General features: G+C 43.8%; 1 long non-coding RNA gene across 1 annotated transcript; it reads right to left on the bottom strand.

Moving 5' to 3' along the window:
* Positions 1-3,825: 3,825 nt before the first annotated feature.
* Positions 3,826-4,277, bottom strand: LOC138510930 (uncharacterized). Its single transcript, XR_011280474.1, has 3 exons — positions 4,217-4,277; positions 3,993-4,088; positions 3,826-3,908 (listed from the first exon to the last, which is right to left on the bottom strand). It is a non-coding gene; the product is annotated as an uncharacterized lncRNA (long non-coding RNA).
* Positions 4,278-22,989: the final 18,712 nt, after the last annotated feature.

Raw genomic sequence — 22,989 nt, 5'->3', positions numbered from 1 at the left:
CAAAAACACCTTGCATAAATTGAATCAAATAGCAGTAATGGAAGGATGAAATTGACACATTTGTGGTCTCTTCACATGTGACTCAGAAGTCAAAAACAAAAGCTATTCATTAGAGTCTTAAACTAAGATGGTGGTGTGCTCACACTCCATTGAATATTCCAGGACAGTGAGCAGCAACATGGTCACCTATAAACAGAAGACTTTGGCTGATAGCCTACCAATGACAGACGACAGACTAATTGGGAAAATGGGGAGTGGTCTGACAGGATTCAAACACCTAGGGCCTCATTACGAGTATGGAGGTAGCCATGCCCTTAATAATGGGCATGGTTGCCTCCATACCGGGCTCCAATACCGGGTTCTGATAATGAGAAATTACTGGGTCATTCCGACCTTGGAGGACCCGGTAATTCCTCCTGCACAAAACCATTCCCCATTCCCATTGAGCTCTTATAGGCTCAATGGGAATGGGGATGGAGCTAATAACGGGTCCGTTAATAACGGGCCCGTTATTAGCTCCTTGGTCCCCTTGCGGGACCCGGAAAGGATGTCTGCTTTTACCAGATATCTGTTCTGGGTCCCGCTAGGGGACCTCGTAATCAGGCATCCCGTAATGAACGGTGCCGGTCCCGTACCGCCAGGGTCGTAATGAGGCCCCTAGATTCTGTTTCACATACATGCTGCTAAGGAGCTGAAAGTCCAAGGTTGGGATAGAATGCCAACCAATCAGTGGGGTTGGGGGATAACCCAACATACAATGTTACAGGAACCAATCCACTGATGTTTTGTCCGCTATAATCAGTACTATATGTGTTTAGAGGTAGTTCAAGGTGTGCCTTAAAGACAAGGGGTAGCCAATGAAGCACTGATTCTTATATGTTCTATAAGGAGATATGTTCCCTTCACCAATCCCTTCCCTTGATAGGTTTTGTATTTTGCCACGTAGAATGTCGTCATAGATGACGCATATTGGGGTATAAGGTCTCCATGTAATCAAACTCGGTTGTGAGTGTGCAAGCATCAGTCCGATTGTTTGCCAGTTGACACTACTTTATTAAACTGAGAATAAAGTAGTCTCTTTGAAACTGTCCGATCATTTGTTCTAAGATCTATTATTGTAATTCCATCTAGCACAAAAGACGCTTCAATGTGCTAGAGCACATTTGGTAGCAGTGCGGATGGTTGCGGCCAAGTTGACCTAGGCCAGATCCAAACACCCGGACGCTAGGCTACTCCCGCCATTAGCCAGACAACTGCAAAGTTTCCTGTGGAGAACGGTATACAGAGTTAGAATATTTGGTTGGCAGGTCCCTCTTTGCATACAGAAAGGGTGTCTAGACAGGAAAAAAAGCCTCAAAGCTCAGACGGTATTCATATTAATTGTAGGTTGTCTCTACCGTGTGCTGGGCAAAGAGGAGGGCAGCACACTCAGTGTGTGTATAAATCACATCTAGTGAGGTGTCCTGATACGAACTGTCTATTTAATCAAGAGCTCATTTACATGTGTTTATAAATAACCCATCTCTCTATGTCCGCATCTTGGTCCCTAGAATGATTAGGGCCAAAACACAATCAACTGAATTTACTTATTTCAAATTAAATCATTTATTCCTAATGCAAAGGTTAATGGAATTAAAATAGCAATCTAACAAACCACATAGGGCCTCATTAAGAGGTTGGAGGTAGTAATGGCGCTAATACCAATACAATACCGGTACCATTCAATGGGGACTTACCGGTCTATTCCGACCTTTGCGGGACCGGTAAGTCCCCATTGAAAAAGCCATTCCCCATTCCCATTTCAGCCCCCATAGGGCTCAATGGGAAGGGGGAAGGTGCTAATAACGGGACCGCAAATTGCAGTACCGTTATTAGCTCTGAAGTCCCTTAACGGGTCCCTTCCATAACGCCTGGTAAAACCAGGCGTTATGGAAGGGACCCACTAAGGGACCTCGTAGTAGGATGGGAAGGGATTACCGGCACTGGTGCCCTTACCGGTGCCGGTAATCCCTTACCGCCCACCTCGTAATGAGGCCCATAATGTAGACATTTAACACAATAAAAAGAGACATAGGGCCTCATTACATGGATGGCGGTAAGGGATTACCAGCCATTAAGTACGGGACCCGCAAAGGGACTCTGAAGGTAATTACGGTACCGCAATTTGCGGTACTGTAATTACTGCCTTCCTCATTTCCATTGAGCCCTATGGGGGCAAAAATGGGAATGGGGAATTACCGCCCCGCACACCTTCGAATGGGGCAGTAATTCCGCCATTCACCATGGCGGACTTGGTAAAATACCGGCGGCAACCATGGCGCTAATAGCGCCATGGTTACCGCCTTCCGTGTAATGAGGCTCATAGTATCTACATTCTTAAAGATGAAATAAAGAGTCCTACAGACAATTATATTACATGACAGTGATAGTAACCCTAGATCAAAAGAAAAAATGTCACGCTGGTTCTAAACAATTATTCTAAACAAGAAAATCAAATTATTTACAATAAATATTCCAATACACAGAGAATTTTTTTGCATACATTTGGGTATATATTACCCTGAGTGTTAACGGAATCTTGTTCTCAATTGTCACTAAAGTCCAGTTTCAACTCAACTGAATCTTTCCAAAAGGGTACATTAATTATTTTCCCTAATGAATTTCAGAATTAAGTCCATGGGCAACTAGGTTGATGTCCATATATCGAGACACAAATTGTTTTGGACAAATAAATATTCCAAAGAGTTCCTATTAGAAGTGTCCCAATTTTGTTGTTTGAGAAAACTCCGGGTCTACGTGTGGAATAGGGATGAATCCTAGGCGGTGCTACACTCGTACAGGACTAGATCGTGTGGTACGAGTGATCTACGTTTCGGTGGATTGGATTGTTTCCCGCCTTCCTCAGGACTAGAAATACAAGAGACCCCTGAAGTAAAAAAGAACAAGAGCTGAGTAGTCAGCCTGAAAGGTGTACAGCCAAGTGTTTTAGGGTGACATTTAGTGACTGGTAAAGCATGCATAGATGTTTTATGTGAAGCTGCCCACCCTGAACCTAGTGTGGTTAAATCATTATGACTAATAGAGGATATTTCAAATCTGAGCCTACATTCATATACCAATAAATTGGGTATCCTACATGCATTAATATTGAAGAAAAATAACAAATGTGAAGGTGTGCACAATAAGTTAAAAGGTCAGCACTTTTGGAATATGGCAGTAAGTGAAATCAATATAATAAAGGGATAGGGCCAACTAGACCAGAGATGACAATTGACTATTGTTTAAATCAGAATAGTTTTCTGTTTATTATCCCAATATACATGTTATGAAATAATCGGCTCCACAAACCAAATGCAATACATCCCTCCAGCAACCATTCATTCATAACTCATCCATACAATAATCATATTTGCAAAAATTACATAAAACAAGGTGATACTTTGTATATACCACAAATAATAAATCAAACAATTATAGATTCAACACTCGATTGTTTTACAATGTGCCCCTCTGTTGGTATTCAGGGTTTTTTTTTAAAACTGTTGTCAACATGTTTAGGTTAAGTTTTCTCACGAGGATGAGACAGTCCCCTCGTGTATTGACTTGGTGTTCAACCTTCTTCAGGACAGGAGAGCAAACGCCACTTTGGCGTTGCCTCTTGGTAAAAAACCAAAGGTATGGGGTGTGTGGCAAGAGAGCCTTAAATCTAGAAGTAAAAAAGAATAAAAAATTGTCAACTCTGTGATTACTCAACAAACTATTTAGTTAGTATCTAAATACAATTCTCTTAGTTAACTGTATATCACCTGCTAACCTCCTCTGAATCTTTCAGGGGCTGGCGAACCGGTGTGGTGGAATCGATCCCGTGGTGAATGCTTCCAACAATGGCGCTTCACGTAATAGATGCCCTATAGTAAAAAGGACATGTGTGTTTTAAAATTCAGAAATGAGAGCCTACTCGGGTCATTCACAAATAATGGGTTGGTACTCACTGTTGTTCTCAAAAGGAAAATATTTTCTTTTTTCTTATTTCCAGTTAGAAAATAGTGCAAAGTAATTCATTAAAGCAACTGCGTCTTTAAAAACGCCTGCGAAAGGAGAAAACAAAGCATATGAAACATGCATTAACTGCTATGTTTCAAAGAGGCAGCAATCTGTCACTGTTAGATAAACTCCAGCACAATCACGCTTTGAAAAGGGGAGGGGGGGCACTTACTTGAGACAGCCGTATGTTTAATCGCGGTTAAGGCTCACTGGCAATAAGTGTAGCAAGATTTACGGCCGTGAACCGAAAGGCTGCCTATATAAACAACAGACATGGAGCGACGTGATTAGTGTCTGCTCATTAAACTTGGTGCACCTCGGCGCTGCTGTATATAAATATAATTATTCTCTTTACCTTGTTAAAGGCGAGGAATGGAGTCCAGGACCCTGCTGCGCAGTCAGTAGTCTGCGCTTCTGTCGTCTGCCAGAGTTATATAAACGCTGTGCAGGCATGCGCTTAGACCTCACAAACCAGTCGCTTGGAATTCTGGGCTTTGTAGTATATAGTGCTATGGTGACATATAAAAGGTGATTCACATGTCACTGTATAGGAATCTCATGTATCCATCGCGAAATTATTCTATTTGTCGGTCTTTTAAATTATGTGCTTACTAGCTCACCATCTGCTAGAAATGTAGCTCACCATCTGACAGACTCGTGTAGTAAGTGAAATCATACACCCTTGTGTGTTGTATTTAGAACTACAGCGTGCTATGTGGTGCTGTTTACAGACATCGCAAAATGGGTGTCTTCCAGCTTTGCTAATATGGGAATATCATGTGCCGTAGCCCGTGAGGGCGACACCAAGGTGGATACGAGCAAATTCCATGCAATATTGTCACAACAATAGTAAGGCACTTATTTATTCAGATCAGGTAAATGTGGAAAAGGTCTTAAGGATGGGCGCGTATTCTTGGATTTCGGAATAAACCGCTCTAATCATGTGTGCGAGCATATACCTTAGTATTAAAAGTGAAAAAAAGAAAATAATTGTTGAGTAGGTGCATATACAGACTGCAAATAGCAGAGAGGCATATTACTATCTATAGTGACGCATTTGTTTGAGTAGCATTGTGTACCACAGATGCCTACCTTTATCATGCGGTAAAAATGCCGTCATGTTGGATATCTGCAACCTCTGTAAACCAGCATCTGGCGGCAGATTAGAAAAAGCGCTGTGTGTACCGAAATGTGGCTGGCCGCAAACTTCAAGTAATGGAGTCTTGCAGAATCGGTAGACTTGCTACATCCTGGGTTGGGAAATGGAAAATACCCCATAAGCTCAGACAAGTGAGTGCTCGCAAAGGAGTCTGAGTCAAAACTTGTGAAGCTTATGCTCTAGGTCGCTTACCGGGAGAAAGACGTGCCGGGCGTTGTTTCACTACTGCAGTGCCTAACTAACTAACTAAATGATTTTTTGTTTAGCGCAACTCTCACCCAAATGTCTCAGGGCACTCACATGGAAAGTACAACAAAAAGCAGAACATAAAGCATTTAGAGGGCTAAGATGTCATTCTTAATCAGATGACAGACAGTGTCAAATATTGAGGCAGGAATTGTTTTCAGTGACTCATGGATGTTATTAGCCTTCAAACAGGAACGTCTTCAACCGTTTCCTGAACTTTTGCAGCGTAGTACTCTGTTTCAGGTGAATTGGGATCACATTCCAATTTCTTGGACCCCAGGCTGCAAAACTTGCTCCACCCAGTCTTTTTGTAATCGTGCGTGGTTGGGTTAAAAGCATCTGGTTATTTGAGCGTAAGCTACATTCAGATGTTGCTATTTTTAATCTTGCTTTAAGATATTCTGGAGCACTACCTAGCAAACATTTAAAGACTGTAACTAGCCCTTTAAAGGTCAGTCGTTGCTCAACAGAGAGCCACTGTAATTTTCGGTGTTCTGTAATGTGGGATTGGTGACTCAACCCACAGACCGCCCAAACTCCTCCATTTTTAATTGTTTGAAGACTCTTTATATTCGATTTAATGGTACCAATAAGGAGACTATTACAGTAGTCAAGTTTTGTATTTACAATTGCAGCTGCAATTGATGCTCTTTGGGCTTCAGATAGATAAGGACGTATCTGCCAAAGAAGATGTACAAGGAACTCACAGTGATTTAAGATAGGTACGGGCTTTTTAAAATTCAGGTGGGCATCGAAGAATACTCCAAGAGTTTTTACATATTCAGATACAGCAATGTTATTGCCGTCTATCATGAAAGATTTGTAAGAGTCATCTAGATTTTTTAGCCTATGGGGTGTACTAATGATCAGTATCTCTGTTTTCTTATCATTAAGAGCCAATGAATTTAGGGCCATTCACTTTTAGATTGCCTCATAGATTCTATTAACAGTTTGAATGTCATCTTCATAGACCCCAGATAGTTTAATAACTATCTGAGTGTCGTCAGCGTAATTAGCAAATAGTATGCCCATGGATTTTAGCATGTCACAAAAACATTTGATATAAATATTAAATAGAGGAGATAGACATGACATGTCATGAAAGTAAATAGCATGATGAGAGGAAGAACAGACAAGATAAACTAAGAGATATAGATAGAGATAGAGGAAGAAGCAGGGAAACAGTAAGAAATAAAAGATAAAGTTAAGGAAATAACGATAGTACAGAATGAATGGATGGGAGGACAAATATTGCTTAAGCTAGGCGATAAGGGCATAGATGGGGTTTGAGAAAGAGAGGAGAGAGAAAAGTGAGAAAGGAAAGAGAAGTAAGAAGAAAGAGCATACAAGAAAGTGAGGGACAAAGAGTGCAAGTGAAGGGAAAAACGAAGAGTACCTGAGGCAAGAAAAGAAAAGGAGAGACTAAGAGAAGAAAGGGGAAGATATAGAAGCACAAAGAATGAAAGTACATAGGTTGCAATGAAAGTGAGTGGTTGATGAAATGACGGATATGAGGAGAAGAGAAGAATACATTAATACGTTTAGGGGATTAAAAGATGATGAAATACAATATTAATGCCACGGGAGCATTGTGCTGATTGATGCACAAGAACGATTGGAGGAGGAGAGAGGGTCACAACCACCCCGTAGGGATCTGCAAGGAATTCCACGATCAGCGTGGGCTCGGGGGCAGTATACAGAACACATAGCGAAAAGGCTTGGGAAGCTACATAGGCAAATGAGGGACAGAGGAAGGTACGGAGCCCAAGAGGATACAGAAGGATCTCTATTAAAGGGAACTGAAGGTAGATCAGGTGACTGTAAAGTCTGGAGGGGGCTATTTGTACTCCTGCCCTCTATATGGCAGAGTAGAAGCACAGAGCACCCCAGCCAAGGTTCTCTAAATGGTAGAATGGATGATCAACCAAGGCTTAAGCTCTCAGGAGGTGATGCGGGCTGGTTCTTAATTACAGTTTGTAAAGTGCAGTCCCCAAACCCCCAACAAAGGAATGTCTACACACTATTTTATGTACTAACACAGTTCTTTATATATAAATAAGGTTCAAGATGTATACATCAATTAATAACACACTTTGTAGTCTGGCAATTCTAATGTGGCAAATACATACAATGTATATGTGGTACCACAGTTAGCGTTTGACTCCTTTAAAATGCATCCACTGCTGACGGTTATAGTGGCATACAAATCATATAACAATGTGTATCAGCATAGATCATGGGAATGAAGATAAGTTGGTTTAAACAATGGCAGAATGGTACTTTAGATACTAAAACACAGTTCCATGTGAGGATCCCCCCACCTGGGCAACTTGTAATAAAGCCCAGTCCACTAATGTTTAAATAGTCTTGTTACCTGGTTAAAATGTTCCAATGTACCTGAGTTAGAAGAGTTTATTTGACAGTTCATTGACCGATCCCTCAAGAGTGAACTCCCTTTAAAGCAGAAGCCACAGGGCATTGAGATTCCACAAAGAAATTTGAACACTGGCGTTGAGACTGCAGCATCAATCTTCGCGGTGCTCATCGACAATCATTGGAGGACGTCCTGAGAAGATGAGGCGTGCGGTGCACCTCAATGCAAATTGTTTGGTGCCGCAAAGAAGACTCAGTGAAGAACATAAGTCCGGCAGCAGGCATCAAGTGTCAACGCTAGTGTCAACGATCGGGACTCGACCACGATTGGATTTCGAATCTTCACTTCAGTGTCTTTGTGGACTTCTGGTGGCAAGAAACCCACCGGCGGATTCTCCTTGGTCGTTTGCGACCTCGACTTTCTCCGGCAGGACAAAGCAGTCGATGGTGATGGCAAGGGAGCCCTTAGTTCAAAATGTTCGTAGGCAAAAGATGGAGTGTTGCGGCTGCGATCATCGAGCAGCACAGCGTCAAGCTGACCCCGCTTCTTGACAACATGACTTGACGGGCTTCCAGCGGTCATGGAAATCCTCTGAGCCTTGGTCTCAATGTCTGGGTGCTTTCCTCCAAGATTCTCGGTAAACCCTTTCTCCGGTCGACAGCCTTTAGGACTGGCTTCTGAACGATGTTCCCTCATAGCTCGGGTAGTGGTCTCCTAGCTAGGTCCTCTCTCGGATCAGTCCTCGATAGACTTGTCAGCTTCTAGACTGGGATGAAGGAAAGCAGCAGCAATTGTTCTTCTTCCAGCCAGGCTGCAAGGATAAGCAGCTTCAAGTTTCAACTTCAGCTTCTGAAGCAATTGGGAAGTGAGAGGTCACAAGATATACAAATCTCACCCTCATTCACTCTGCTGAGCCAAGCTCAGTCAGCCAATCAGACAGAATGGAATTCATGCATGCAAGCAGCAAATTAGGCTTACATGCATTCTGGCTATTCACTTCCACACAGACACCCATAACAAGGAATGTGGTTTGGGGCAAGCACCCAGCCTTTCAGCACACCACACTGCATTCATGTCAGTTTCAGGCCGGGCTGTCTCATTCATTGTGTCACACACACAGAAATCAGACACCCATAACAAGGAATGCATATTGGTCACACATTCCATTCACTCAGGTCCCACCCAAGGATATACCCACAACATACAGTCACTGGGAAGGCTCCAGCCACTCTGGCCTGGACTTCCGCACAATACCATTTTATCATGCTCAGCCAGAGTGATATGGTGATATACCAATAGCCAGTCAGGGGAAGGGACAGAGTCAGGGCTTCCCAAGACTTTGGGAAAAACAAGGTAATAGGTAATAGAAACCAAGAGGCCACAGGGGCCATCTTGCCTCCCATAAGAAATTCACTGATTCCTATGGCAGGGCCTGGGCATCCCAAAATGGACGCTACTCAGAGCACCTGCCAAATTCAGCATGGAGCTGCCACTAGCCCATACCCTTCTCTGTGGGCCACACACAGGTTCCCAAAAGCATAAACTAGGGATACAGTGTAGGGGTTGATAAGGGTATCCCAAGTGCCTGTGTTCACCATGACTAAAAAGAGGAAGAGTGGCTCTGCCAACAGTCCCAGTTGGACTCCTGTGCAGAAAACAACACAGAACACACATAAGGGGGTACAGGACAAGGACATGGAGGCCCTATCCCTCCAATGGATTTTCAGCATCACAGTGGCGTCATAACAGATGAGTAAAGAACACTGTCTTCAAACAGATTAGACCTCAACGACATGGAAGGAGACAATAGTCACACAAGCTGGGGCATAATGATGTCAGACGAAAAAAGGAAGGAGAATGAAAGGGTGCAAAGAGAGGGCGCATGCATGTTTTGAAAAGAATGAAGTGTTGAAAAATTGATAAAATGGTCAGGTTTGGAGGACCATAAAAGAAGGACACCAGAATCAGCACCTTATATTGAGCGACCACCAGCATGATCGTGCAGTACAGGGCATATATCACCCCCCCCATATGTAAGCAGGTTAAGACCAATACTAGGAGAAAACAAATGGGTGAGGCTAACTGTGCCTGAAAGACAAGGTGCATAGGTAAATAGGATTGGGAAGCAGGATTTTCACAATTCCCATTATTGGAGAAGGGGGAGGACGACCACAAAATATACCTTGGCCGCATATGGATAACGATAATTTAAGGCATGGTCTTCAAACTGTGGGGCGGTCTCCCCTTGGGGGGCATGTCCACATGCCTGGGGGCGAGGGGGCAGCGATGCCAGATGGCAAAAACGAGATTATTTTTTTCTCCTGCACTGAGCTGAGCCTGTGCAATGGGGAGCCACTGGCTTCCATGCACATGCTCAGCCAGAGTGATATGGTGGGGGTGTGGCCATGAAACAGGAAATAAACACAGCCTGGACGTGCGCTTCCCTGCATTTGGATCGCGCATCCAGGATGTGTTGTGGTGTCCTGTGTTCCCTGCTGGTTCTACCCTTCTGCCCGTGAGGTAAGTGATTACCAGCCCCTTTGCGGGTATTGTGTTCCTACAGCACCAGTCCCCCCTGCGCCCCTCTCCCTCTGTGCTCCCCACATTAGGAGGCATGGAGGAGAGGAGGCCAGTGGGGGACCGCAACTGTTGTGTTCCTAACGCGGCTCCACACGGCAGTTTGCTGGGCTCCAGCAATCTGCCGCGTAGGAGCTGCGTTTGGAACACAACACCGGTCCAACAACTAATGGAGCTCCAAAATGACCGCCTACTAGAGAGCCAATTCAGGAAATTGTCTTTGGCTGGATTTTGGCAACATGTGCCTGCAGAGTTTCCAACTTTATCGAAATGTGCAGTCAATGCACTGTTACCTTTCATACATGTGCGAGATTGGTTTCTCTGCACTTGCAGCCCTAAGCACAAAATATTGGTCAAAGCTGGCTGCAAAATAGAACCCAATATTGACAAGCTGGCTGGTGAAAGGCAGGCCCACCCTTCACACTAGTTCTCCATTATGCCACTGTCCAACTTGCAAGTGACAGCATTGACAGTAAGTTGTACTTGAGAAACAAATTGTTACAGCACTTGCATGGCAAATGTTACTGCAGGACAGCAATATTGGCTGTTTTTGTTTGTGTGAAATAAATATCCAACACTATTTTTAGTCGAGTCCTCTGTATTAGAGCAAAATAATCTGAATGCTTTAGTCACAAATATTTGTCCTCTAATCTGATTTGAATCATTGCATGCAATCATTTTGAAACAATTCGGTGTTTGGCACCCCCTCATGTGTTAGGGGCACCATTCAAATGCAGCGCGCGATAACCGTTCGCAACCGAGGACAATTTTGGAGTCCATGTGTATAGGGGGGCCTGGGCCAGAGACATTTTTCTTAGGGGGGGGGCTCGGGGTCAAAAAGTTTGAAGACCACTGATTTAAGGTATAAATTGCAGAGTCTAACTTCTGGTGCAGGAAAATGGATTCATGAATTAGAAAGGATGTCATCAGAAATGACATTAGCTATAGGTGGCATAAAAGGGCTGCTGGCAGCTACTCTAGGGGAGAGAGCTGATGACATTTGGAAGCGAGCAGGATACGCAGGTGTGACTGCGCAAAACATGACACATGATGGAGCGCTATTTAATAATTACAGAGCAGACGTATGGCGAGTGCTCAGAGTGCAATATCCAGATACATTGGCTATGGATGCGATTACGACTAGGAAAATGGGAGAGCACGAAGAACCTGTTCCCTTTACTCAAGACATTCAGGACAGATAGCGACAACAGACGCATGAACCATGGGATACAATGGTAGCATTATTTTACCATATTTTGTGTCAGTGGGTGCCTGAGCCAGTGGAAAAAAAGGTCGGAATGTAAGCGAAGCCATGGCCAGCAAAACAATCAACAATCGTGCATCACTGGCGATTGTAATAAGAAACCAGAGAATAGAAAGCAGGAGGAAGCAAAGTTAGTTCAGAAGAAATTGTCCAAAATAGCCATTGAGGGAGCAGTATTGAGAAGTAATGAAGTAGGGGTGACACATGAGACACAGTCAGGGCAGCAAAATAATGCAGGATATCCCGCAGATCAGAGTGGGTACAGTTATTGGTCAAGAGGAAGAGGGAATGGGTCTAGAGGAGTAGGATGAGGTGAGTTTCAACATTTTCAAGGAAAAGGAGGATTTAATGGTGGACTGCCACAGCAATGTTGGAATTGTGGGAGATATAGCTAAGACATGCAGCAGCAGAGGAGGCATGAAACAGAATTGGCAAGCTCCAAGAGAGGCTTGGGCTATGCTCCACAATATAATGCAGAACCACAGGAATAGTATGCCCAAGATCACACATATGCTCAGACATATGCCCCACAACCCCAGCAAATGCAGCCAGCACTGCTGCAAATGCAATTGCTGCAAGGGCAGCCACAGCAGAACCCATACAAACACAACAGGCCCAGCCATAGCAAACACCAAAATAGCAGGCTATGGTACCACAATGGAACATGACTACAGGAACACAACAGGCACCTGCAGCCAAAATGCTATACACAGTGGCTAACATCACATAAAAAAGAGCAAAAGATCACGAGACTATCCCTATCTGGTGATGGAAATGCGATATGGCACCATCTATCCAAAAACAAGCAAAGAGACCTAACAATAAACTGCATCAATGAAGCATCATGAGCTGATCACATAGCAAAGACCCTAGCCAGCACTGAGACTGTCAATACGGCCCTTGCTATCCTGAATTCCATTTGGGAATGCAAGGCTTCCATATTAGACATTATTACCATCATCGAAAACTAAAATCCTCTCATTCAGCTGGCCCCGATGGGATATCTAATCTAGTACTCAAAAGTGATCCCCCATTATGGGGTGCTGCTTTGCACTTACTTTTCAGCCATATCGGCATCCATGGAACCTTACCCAAATCTTGGAAAACTAGTAACATACTCACGGTCCACAAGAAGGGAGCATGGGACATTCCTGCCAATTTCAAAATGCTTGCAATGTTAGACTCAACATCTAATGTATTCACCAAAATGTTACTCCATGAACTTAACGCATGGATCGATAAATTTAAGATCTTACCTCCCAACCAGATTGGATTTAGAGCCAAATCCAGCACCCTTCACAACTTGCTCATATTAACATCTGCTATTGAACACTCTTGGGAGCGGCGGAACCTTACCGTCTACTGTGCCTTTATTGATTTCTCCGCAACATTTGATACGGTATGCAGAAATCATCTATGGCGCAAACTCGACCAATGGGGGGTCCCAAGTGGATTGCTTAGCATGCTAATTCTTCTTCATGCAGACACCTCAGTCTGCATTCATCTAAATGCCATAGGCAAACTATCTCAATCTTTCCCTACTAATCGCGGCGTAATACAGGGCTGTATGGTAGCTGCAACACTTTTCAACCTGTATTTGGCTGACATGATTGCCTCTTTTAACATCTATGTTGCACACCCTATCAAAATAAAAAATGTTGCCCTGGGCTGGCTGGCGTATGCCGACGACCTTTTACTGTTGGATTATACACCATCTGGTCTGCAACAGATGATAAATGCACTCGCCACACATGTATCGAACAATGGCCTTATCATCATTATATCCAAAAGTAAAACCATGGTATTCACTCGGAAAATGAGGCCAAAGCGCTTACATTGGAGTCTAGCTAATGTTCGTTTGGAGCAAGTCTCCACCTACAAATATCTAGGTGTCACAATTGATGACAAGCTCAATTGGCAACCGCATTGGGTCGAAACCAAAGTAAAGTGTGTGGCCTCAGTCAATATGCTAAGTACTTTTATAGGTCATAACAATGGCTTTAGTGCAACAGCCGTCTTAACTATCTATAATTCTAAAATAACAGCTATGTTATCCTATGCTATATCCATTTGGGTCACAAATTGAAAAAAGAATTGGTCAGATTTGAGGCTAGACTCTTAAGGCGCTTATTCCGTGTACCTCAATGCTTAGGAGTCGAATATATATACCTGGAGTTTGATATCAAAGGTATTTGGAACTGTTACCTTTCACAATGTGTCATGTTCTTCCAACGTGTGACGACTGTGCCTACCGATACGATTGTTACTCCATACATGCTGGCTTTTTTGAGTTTGGATAACTCTATATCATTAGGCACAATTGGCCTATTGAAACGCACTCACCATCAGTGGCTATATGAAGGTAGCAGCATATATAGTACGGGCAATATTAAATATTGGTTGAAGCGTAAATTAAGTGTTTGCTCATTTGCGCTCAACATGCTCCATCTAGAAAAATTACCCTCCGCTACTGACTACTGTAAATATAGAAGGGATCGTAAATTTACCCCACTTTACATTCAGGCCTATCCGAATCCCAACATTTTTAGAACGTATCTACTGCTCAAATTCAACTTATCGGTGGCACTATCGCCGTCAAGTTGGAGGAACAAAAATATTTATAATCACAAATATTGTACATTATGTGGCAATCTATCCAAAGAAACTTTGCATCATCTGATTATCACGTGTGAAAGTACGACCCATCTTCGAATGAAATACTTCAAATCATACAATAATGCCTTTACGATGCTTGACTATGGACTATGGACTATGGACTATGGACTATGGTTGAAATTTTTACAAGGCAATGGGGGTCACTCCGAGGTTGGAGGTAAGGGATTACCGGCGCCTGTAAGGGCACCGATGGCGGTAATCCCTTACCTCCGTATTCCGAGTTCCCTTTGCAGGTCCCTCTTTACCTCCTGCTTTTAGCAGGAGTAAATTACGGGACCTGCAAAGTTACCTTGGAGTAAATTACGGCACCGTAATTTACGGTGCCGTAATTACCTTCTTCCCCATTCCCATTGAGCCCTATGGGGGCAGAAATGGGGATGGGGAAGGGCTATGGTGAATGGGGAATTACCGGTCCATCCAACCTTGGAATGGACCGGAAATTACTCCATTCACCATGCCGGTATTCCATGGAGTAAATAGCTCCATGGTTGGCAACCATGGAGCTATTTACTCCATGGTGTAGTCCTAACTCGGAATGAGGGCCAATGACATGAATTTAATCTATTTTATTGTCTGATTTTATATACACTTATCTGAGATTTTTGACTGCTTAATATAACGTCCTTTCTTCCAAGTGTGGATAAGTTTTTAAAGTGTTTGTCATAATGTATTATGATTTCCAGCTTGTATCTTGAATGAATTATTTTTTAAAGTTTTATATGATATGTTTTACAAAGCTTGTGCTGTAAGTATAACAATAAACTTATCACTCAATCAATATAGCAGGCTATGGTACCACAATGGAACATGACTTCAGGAACACAACAGGCACCCGCACCCAAAATGGGGAGTGTAACTGTGATATAAGGAAATCCTTCCACAGGTGCGGGTTTGAATTTATATCCACACATTTATATCCATAATAGGACAGCCAACAGAGTGACATGATGTTTTCAGTACTTATAAGTATCACTTATTGGATTAAAGTAAAGAATATAGAAATAACACAGAGAATGGCATTGGTAAAAAAAAAGACCACCATTCTTTCAGGAAGAAGTGGAGAAGGTGCCAGAGATGTTGTGGAACAAGAGCCCATATGATGTGGGTTTATTAAAAGGGATAGGTGCAATTAAAATTAAATTAAAACTGGGAGCTCTTTCACTATGAGCAAAGCATTACCCCATGTCTAGAGAGGCGGATGAAGGTATATTTGAGACCATTTCCGCTTTAATGAAGCAAGGCATATTGGTGCCATCAGACTCATCATGTACTGCGGCTGTGTACTGTTAAGATGGATTTCTGAACTCTGACCTGGTGGGCAGAGGTTCAGGAGGCCAGCCAGTTTCTTGGAACAGGGTAACCTTCTGGAAAAGTCAGACCAATCAAGGTAGCTTGGTGGCGGTCAAGACTGGGTTTCAGGAGGGGTGACGGTGACTGAAAGACCTCAATGAGCACACAGAGTAAAGGACACTTAGAAATCACTCTCAGTCAGGTGTAGATATATTAAAAATACATATGGATTTATTTCAAGGCCTTTGAGTTTCAACACACAAATCAAATCACAGTAATACTGTAAGCCAATACAATCCTATCTAAATACATATATACAAGACCATTTGGGTCTAAAGGGTTCATGCACGAAATGCGTCCAAAACCTAAAAGGGGAAGGAAACAGGCAATGCAAATAGTCGTTAGTCCCTTATGCATCCAACACACTCCTAACTAAGAAGCAGTCCAATCCCTAAGAAGAGTGGAGCCTAATGCTCAAATGTACGTGCAATGCAAGCGCACGCAGTAGTTCAAATGGGCAAAAACGGGGTCTCTTCAAGGGTCTGTAGCAACTCAGGAAGATGGGTGAGGCGATGAAGAATAGTTTCCCACTATTTGGGGAGGGTCTCGACTTGAGGGCAGAGTCGATTCCAAGAGTTGGGAATAGTTTGCTATTTGGCACTAGCAGTGGAAAGGAGAGGGGCACCCAGGGACTCCTTGCAGGCACTAGAGCCCACTGGTTAGGGTTGTGATTACTCACCAACCCCTGGCGCACTCTGGACTAAACTACGGCAGTTGAGTCCACTTCGGTTGCAGGTTCAAGTGTGGGAATCTGGCGGCTCTGCAGCTTTCAGAGCCGAAGATACAGTTATGATTCCCAAACAGGACATTGGTGATTTCTCCATTCCTCGTGGATGGATCAGACCAGTTTCACTGCAGCAGCCTTCAAGGGCAAGAGGGGCACAAATGCAGTGCACCTGCAAAGGTCGTCACCATGGCTGGGCAACACGGTAACCGGGTATACTCCGGTTCGGGCACCCTTGTCTCACTTCAGACCAGGGAATGCCAAGTGTACGAAATTCGGTGTGAGAGTGCTGTGAACCCCGAGCTAGCAATATACCAAGTTTTGAGGGCTTCCTTGAAACGGCAGCGGTATCAGGTCAAAGAGTCTGAGTAAGCTGGTCAGCCCACTGGTTGGCCCAGGGACACTTGCGAGAAGGTTTACTTGCAGGGTTTGATGAAGGTGCCGGGAATGGCCAACGTGAGTGTCCATCTCTGGAAGGCCTAAGGAGACCGGCCTGCTCCCAGCTTGAGGGTGAACCTCAAGGGAAGTATAGGATTTATTGGGAAGGTGGGCTCCTCTACTGTGAGCCTACAGAGTCTACAGAAGGAGATCATAGGAGGTTGGTGGTTCCCCTTGCTGTAAGACCCTTCCTCCTGCAGCTAGTGCATGAAGTGCCCCTTGCTGGTCACCTTGGTATCAAGAGAACCAAGGAAAGGTTATCCATGCCTTTCTACTGGCCCAAGATGGAGGTGCAAGTAGAAAGTCACTGCAGGAGGTGTGCCACCTGCCAGTTATCTGGCAAGAGTGGCACAACAATCCAAGCTCCACTAGTACCACTCCCAGTTGTGGGGGTACCCCATGAGAGGTTAGGGATTGACATTGTTGGTCCCCTTGATCCCCAAACATCCTCAGGCAATAGGTTTGTCCTGGTACTGGTCGACCGTGCTAACAGATATCCTGAGGCCATTCATTTGAAGACTGACTGCCAAGTCAGTTGCAAAAGCTTTACTTGGCATATTTACTAGGGTTGGCTTCCCTAAAGAAGTTGTGTCTGATAGGGGCAGCAACTTTATGTCAAAGTATATGAAGGCCATGTGGAAAGAATGTGGTGTCACCTATACGTTTTTATCAGCATATTAATCACAAACCAATGGTCAAGTTGAAAGGTTTAACGGGACCTTGAAAAGCATGATTGGGGCTCTGGAAGAACCTCAAAGAAGAAAATGGGATCTTCTGTTACCATGCTTACTGTTTGCCTAGAGAGAGGCACCACAGGAGGATGTTGGCTTCAGCCCCTTTGAGCTTCTGTTTGGTCACCCTGTGAGGGGACCCTTAGCCATAGTCAAGGAGGGATGGGCGACGCCCACCCCATTACTAAAAAATGTAGTATACTATGTGCTAGGGCACATAAAAGGATGGTACTTCTGATGAGTCTGGCTAATGAGAAACGGAAGGCAGGGCAAGCACTGGTGAAACATTGGTATGACCAGAAAGCTTCCCTCACCAATTTCACACCTGGCCAGCAAGTCCTGATCATGAATCCTGTAAGGCCTACAGCTTTACAGGACAAATGGGCAGGCCCTTAGACAGTGGTGGAGTCACTGGGTGAGGTCAGCTATTTAGTGGACCTTGGAAGGGCTGGTCAGGTCTTGGAAGGGCTGGTCAGGATCCAAAAGTGTTCCTGGTAAATAAGCTGAAGGCTTTCATCCCAAGAGCTGAAATCGCTGCCCTGCTGCTGGCTTTATATGTTGAGGAAGAGGAGTCAGAACCTCTCCCTGACCTGCTCCAGGCCAGTCCTTCAGACAGCTCCATCGAGGGTGTCCAAGTGGTCCCTCACCTGACTGCTGATCAACAAGCAGAGGTGAAAAGTTTGCTGAGGCAATTTTCCCCCTTGTTCTCACAGTCTCCTGGTTTGACACGTTGGTGCAAACATGACATTGACACAGGAGACAGTGTACCTACCAAAAATAGGGGATGCAGGATGTCAGACAAAGTAAGGTTTTACAAGAAGACAGAGGTCAACAAAATGTTGGATCTTGGGGTGATTGAACCCTCTTGTAGTCATTGGTCCAGCCCTGTGGTTTTGGTTCCAAAGTCAGGTACCTCTGAGTTGAGATTCTGTGTGGGTTACGTGGCTCTGAATACTGTCACCAAGACAGATGCACATCCCTTTCCTAGAACAGATGAGCTGGTGGATACTTTGGGTGCTTCCAAATACCTCGGCACATTTGACCTCACTGCAGGCTATTGGCAAATAGTTCTTGCAGAACATGCCAAGGAGAAGACAGCTTTCTCAACACCAGAGGGTATTTACCAGTTCAGGGTAATGCCTTTTTGGTTGAAGAATGCCCCTGCCACTTTCCAGAGGCTTGTGAATCATGTGCTTAATGGGCTGGATGAATTCTGTCTTGCATAGCTGAATGATATAGCAGTTTTCAGTGCCACCTGGGAAGACCATGTGAAACACCTTAGGATTGTGTTGCAGGCTCTTCAGAAGGCCCACTTGACCATAATGTCCAGTAAGTGGCATATCGGACAAGGATCACTGGTTTACCTTGGACATGAAGTAGGTGGAGGGAGGATACAGCATCTACCCAGTAAAGTACAAGCAGTACAAGACTGGCCTACCCCCACTACTCAGACCCACGTGAGAGCCTTTTTAGGACTCACTGGGTCCTACAGGAATTTCATGGCAGACTATGGCACTATAGCTGCCCCTCTGACTGCTATTGCCACTCCTAAGAAACCCAAGAAGGTAACTCGGTCTGAAGAGTGTGAGAAGGCCTTCAATGGCTTAAATGACTCCTTGTATCAGGCCCCTGTTCTCAGGGCCCCAGATTACTAAAAACCTTTTATTGTGCAGACAGATGCCTCTGACACCTGGATAGGAGCTGTAGTATCACAAGTAGATGAGAAGGGTAAGCAACACCCTATTGGCTTCATTAGTTGCCAGCTTGAGGACAGAGAGCTCTGATGGTCCACAGTAGAGAAAGCCTACATATACTAAAGCCTACATGTACTGCTTTCACCCAGTTACCTTCGGGTTAGGTGCACCATACAAATATATAAACAAACAAACAAACAAACAAAGAGTGTTTCTCTGTTGTGTGGGCCCTAAGGAAGCTGAGGCCCTACCTCTATGGAACCCACTTCACTGTGTAAACTGACCATAAGCCCTTAAAGTGGCTAATGAACATTAAGGGAGAGAATCAAAAGTTGCTCAGGTGGTCCATAAATCTGCAATGCTTTGACTGCACTATTGAGCATAGGCCAGGTGTTCAACATAGCAATGCTGATGGGTTTTCCAGAATGTTTAACCAACCTGAAAATGAAACTCATCCAGGGGCGGAATAATTCCCCCCTGTCCTTGGTCTGGAAGGGGCGAGTGTTAGGAAAGCTTCCCATTTATGTGTAATTTTTCCTCCAGTTGTGAACCCCCCAACTTTTTGCTGATGTTTAACACCATAGTCTGACTTTACCAGAGGAGCCCAGCCTGCTGCTGCACTCTTCGGGACTTTTCGCTCACCTCTTATGGGAAACTGACATGCCCTTAAAACAGTCAGTAATGGAAGACTTTGTTTCCCTTAGTCCTTTCCAATGTTGCAACCTTTCTGCAACATGTAACAAGTGTACAATGTACCTTCCAGTACAGTACACCTGGGTCTATTAGTAATTTCCAAATGCCCTAGATACTCTCAAAGGATTTTTTAGGAGAAGTGCAGATGTGCCTCTGACAGGGCTGGTGGCAGCTTATCATTTCAGATATTTGTAACCCTTTCTTGCTAGGAAAACTGCGATTACCGCATTAGGCACAAATAGGTGGCCTGGCTCCAAAATGGCCATGCCACGAGGTTCTTTGTCCTGTCCTTTGGCCATCTTGCCCCTTCACCTTCTCCAGGTCAAGCCGACCGCGTCAGTCTTTATTGTCCTCGTGTGTGTGCCTCCAAGATGTGGGCTGGAACGTCTAGTTCCAATACACATCCTCGGTGCCAGAGAGTCTGGAGTTCTGTGAATGCCTGGGTCCACCATGGTCCGTGAATGGCCCACATATGGTATGCCTGCATGTGAGCAGATCTCCCATGGCGGGGGTCGTGGAGATTTATTCAGGGCCTTCACCGACCAAATAATATAATCGAAGTTGGTTCCTTTAGTTCCTAATCCTGCAATGATACTGTGTAAAATTCCATCCGCAGCCGAATATTTCACAGTTGTTGATTTAAAGAATGCATTCTTTTTAAAACTCACAAGATTTGATTTTCTTTTCGTATAGAAATACGCACCTTAAACATACTAATTTTCCTAAGGGGTACCGTGATTCCCCTTCCATCTTTAACAGAGTCCTCCAAAGGGAGTTCAGTAATGTCTAACTAGAACATTCAATAATTCAGTATGTGGATGAAATTTTGGTATGTAGTGAGACAGAAGAAAGGTGCAGAGAAGACTCAATAAACTCATGACTATACTCAGAGAAAGGTTACAGGTAGATAAGCAAAACTTACAATATTCTCAAGAAGAAGACTTGTAAATAGGACAGTTGATCTCTCACGAAGGGAGAAAAGTAGCACCTGAAAGAGCAGAAGTAATCATGAAAACTGTAGCACCTAAAACAGTGAGGGAAATGCAACAGTGTGTAGGCCTAGGCAATTATTGCAGGGCTCAGGGTTTTGATTACAGCACATACATTCAACCACTTTTAAGAGGACTTAAAGAAGCACAGGTAGATAAAAGTACAACAAGATGGATGGACGAGATGACTGAAGAGGTTGAAGAATTGAAAAAAGCAATCAGTACAGCCTCTGTGTTGGGGATCCCAGATTATAGTGAAATGTTTTATTTATTCTCTGATTCAAATGGAGAAGTCATGACAGCAGTTCTTAGGCAGAAGACAACATTAGGACATGGACATAAACCATTGGCATATTATAGTCAGATTTCTTATCCAACAATTCAGGGACATTATCCCTGTGAATAATCTTTAGCTGCTGCTGCATTTGCAATTGTAAAAGCTTCAAGTATATAACAATGGGATGTTCAGTAATGTTATTTGTAGAATATGCATTATTTGCAATTTTAGAGAAGCCCACAAGTACACTAACTGCACAAAGAGTGTCAGGGTACGAGGTGATTATTTCCAACCCTGCGGTTAAAATTGTTAAATGTTTGACAGTTAATTCAGCAATGTTTATAGCAGAACCAGTGGGAGAGGACGACTATGTACATAATTGCACAACGGATATTGAGAGTTAAAATGAAATCTCCCAAGTTAGAGAAAATGCCATTGGGAGGGATAAGTTGTTTTTATTAATGGTTCTTCAAAAATTGACCAGACGACTGGAGAAATGTATACGGGATCAGCGGTACTGAAACTGAATAGAGAAGGTGAATTTGAGGTTGTAACAAGCATGAGTTTGTCTTCGATTTATTCAGCACAGACTGCAGAATTAGTGGTGCTCATCGAAGCGCTGCAGAGCTTTAAGGATGAAGAAATTATGTTGTACTCTGACTGTGACTATCTACTGACATCTACTGTACACACATGTTTGTCATGCTGGAAAAGGAGGGGCTTCCTCCATGCAGACGGCACTCCAGTGCAACATGAGGCCCTATTGGATAGACTTATAGAAGCATTAAGTCTCCCATTGACCATAGCAGTCGTAGAATGCTCAGCACATTCTAAACAAGCAGATTTACTTTCCTGCGGAAACAAAGCATCAGCTGTAGAGGGCAAAAAAGGCAGCCTAATATCTAGTTTATAGGAAGAGGATATTAAACAAATGACAGGACGATGCATGTTGGTAAAGGAAGCCTTTAACATGCTGTCTATTGTGAAGTTAATTGAAATACAAGGTCGAGCTCCATAAGAAGAACAAGAGTTATGCAGAAAGTGGGGGTGTTCTTTATCTCCCATTGAGGCAATTTGGAGGCAGTATAGCACTGGAAAGCCAGTTATGCCTCTAGCATTGTTGAGAGTAGTGCTGGAGCAGCTTCACTACCCAGCACATATGACGAGAGAGAGCCAAGCAGCAACAATTGCAGAAGAGTGGTTCTCACCTAATCTCCTGGAACATGTGGCACAGTTCATTGTGAATTGCATTGTGTCTCAGAAATTCACTGCAGGACACACTTTGCGAACAGTAAGAGGAGCAATCCCTAGACCCAATGGCCCATTTCAGCATCTACATATAGATTATGTAGATATGCTACAAAGATGTAACGGCTACAGATATATGATGGTGGCAGTATGTCCTTTTTCTAGATGGATAGAGGCAGGTCTGTGCACACACCCTGATGCCTCATGAGGAGCCAATTTTCTTGTACATGCGGTGTTCCCCAGTAAAAGGTTTTGCGGTCTGACAATGGACCGCATTTTCTAAATGAATTTTCCGAGCTGGTAGGACTTCTGTTAGGTATAAAACATACATTTCCATCTACTTATCACATACAGGCCAATGGTATCTGTGAGAGAATAAACAGACTCCTTGAAAAGAGAGGATAGCCATAATCAAGATTACTTTTAAAAAGGGGTGTTTGCATTGTCCGCCCCTTGATTTCTTTTCACTGAGAAACCAACCTGGTTTGGATCACCATCTAACTCC

The sequence above is a fragment of the Ambystoma mexicanum genome, chromosome 6p, assembly GCF_040938575.1.
Source record: "Ambystoma mexicanum isolate Mex_15411 chromosome 6p, UKY_AmexF1_1, whole genome shotgun sequence".
In the NCBI taxonomy this organism is placed as follows: Eukaryota; Metazoa; Chordata; class Amphibia; order Caudata; family Ambystomatidae; genus Ambystoma; species Ambystoma mexicanum.
This window is presented reverse-complemented; position numbering and strand designations above follow the sequence as displayed.